The following is a 2190-nucleotide window of genomic DNA, read 5'->3' on the forward strand; positions in this document are numbered from 1 at the left end:
CCCCCCCCATTATTAACACTGTTGTTTTTTTCAATCAATATTGTTATTCAAGAGAATGGATCTCTTGTTAACATCTAAAATTTGTTTGGCTGAAACTTTTATCTGCAGGATTTGGATGAAAATACTTGTTCTGTTTATCAAGCCCAGAAAGATGAACTAATCCTTGGAAGGAAACAATATTGAGGCAGCCCCTAGGTGAACAACCCCTCCTTCTGTCAGGCCCCCAACCTGGGATGCCCACCTTCCCCATGGCCTGGCACCTGGCTTTAGACTTCATCCTCTTACTCCCATGGGGGTGGGGAGGATGGATCAGGAAGGCTGGAGCTGGGCTGGGTGGACCCTGGGACCAGGATAAGCTTCCAAGGGTCCCCAAGTGGGCCTGGAATGGGGCCAGGGGTTGGACAGGGCTCAGAGGGGTTGGGAATCTCCCCGTGTACCCCCACTGTGATAGTTTGTGCATACTTGGCCCAGGGAGTGGCACTACTTAGGAGATGTGGCCCTGTTGGAGTAGGTGTGTCACTGTGGGCATGGGCTTTAAGACCCTCATCCTAGCTGCCTGGAAGTGAGTATTCTGCTAGCAGCCTTCAGATGAAGATGTAGAACTCTCAGCCTGCCTGGATGCTGTCATGTTCCCACCTTGATGATAATGGACTACACTTCTGAACCTATAAGTCAGTTCCAACTAAATGTTGTCCTTGTAAGAGGCACCTTGGTCATGGTGTCTGTTCACAGCAGTAAAACCCTAACTAAGACACCCACCACCCACCTTAAGGGTTCTGTGGAGGTGTAGCATATTGTGGACCCTAGGTTAGACTGGGCCTAGTGCCCCACGTTGGACTGGAGATTTTGCAGGCTGAGGCCAGGCAGGAGCACGAGTGGAGAACAACTCAGAGAGGGCCTCCCTTGGGTACTGTACTGTCCACTCCAGTACCCTAAAGTTGGAGAAGATGGAACCAAGTCCCTAGGGGTCCCTGGACATGAAAGCCCTGAAGATGGAAATAGAGAGGCAAACTGATGAACCAGAAGGGAATCATATTGGGGTACACCCAGGCCAACGTGGGGTTCACCCTGGGTGTTATTTATGGAAAGGTGTTCAGCCAGACCATCGGCTGCAGTTTGGAGGTCCTGCAGCTCAGCGTCAGGAACTTGTGTAAACTGCGGCCCCTGCTGGAGAAGCGGGATGAGGAAGCTGACAACAATAAGAACCTTCAAGGAGGTATGCAAAGCAGAAACCCTGGTGCAGGCCTGCAAGAGAAAGCGGATGAGCTTTGAAAACCGTGTGAGGGAACCAGAAGAACATGTTTCTGCAGTGCTCTAAGCCTACCCTGCAGCAGGTCAGCAGCGTCATCAAGCAGCTGGGGCTGGAGAAGGATGTGGTCCCTGTGTCCTTCTGTAACCTGAGCCAGAAGGGTAAACTAATGACTAAGTATTGACTAATCCCAACAAATATGAAGCTGCAGGGTCTCCTTTAAGGACGGGCTATATCCTTTCCTCTGTTTCCAGGACTCCATTTTGGTGCCCCAGGCTACGGGAACCCCTGTTTCACCATACTCTACCCTTTGGTCCCTTTTTGTGAGTGTGAGGTCTTTCTCCCTGTTCCTGTCACTGCTCTAGGCTCTCCCATGTATTCAAGATGAGGCGACATCCTGCCTGGGGATGAAGTGAGCCTAGGGAAAAGAGGTAAATAAAGAGAACCTGGACAGCCTTGGTATTAAGTTCATTTACTGGGGAGAGATTCAAAACACAAAAGATGAAGTTTCCTGATATGGTTGAGCCTGAGCCATCACTCATCATTTTGTTCTTGAATTAGAAAAGCCTAGGACACAGTAAAAGAAAATATTGAATTTGTTTCAAAGTTAGCAATCCACAGTAGTTAAAAACAAAAGGACTCTAAAACCTTTTGTATAGTGTCTGTTTCTGCAAAAGGAACTGAGCAAGAGGCTGAAAAGAAAGATTGAATAATCCAGCTCCATAAACAAGGTCCTGGGTCCTAAGAGCAATTTAGGATCTTTTTGATAAAAGATTTCTATTGAAGGAACAAGTACAAACGCTGTTCATTTAATTCACTGTGAATAGACAGATGAGGGAAAATCCTACAATTCCTCCTGCTGATGCACACATAGCTTGTGTAGTACACAGAAAGCTGTTGAATTGTATGCTTAATTCTGTAATATATGAATATATATATGT

The 2190-nt window shown here is 47.3% G+C and overlaps 1 pseudogene; it reads left to right on the forward strand.

Moving 5' to 3' along the window:
• Positions 1–248: 248 nt before the first annotated feature.
• On the forward strand, positions 249–1637 carry LOC117695133 (POU domain, class 5, transcription factor 1 pseudogene; annotated as a pseudogene).
• Positions 1638–2190: the final 553 nt, after the last annotated feature.

Source organism: Arvicanthis niloticus, chromosome X, assembly GCF_011762505.2.
Source record: "Arvicanthis niloticus isolate mArvNil1 chromosome X, mArvNil1.pat.X, whole genome shotgun sequence".
NCBI lineage: Eukaryota > Metazoa > Chordata > Mammalia > Rodentia > Muridae > Arvicanthis > Arvicanthis niloticus.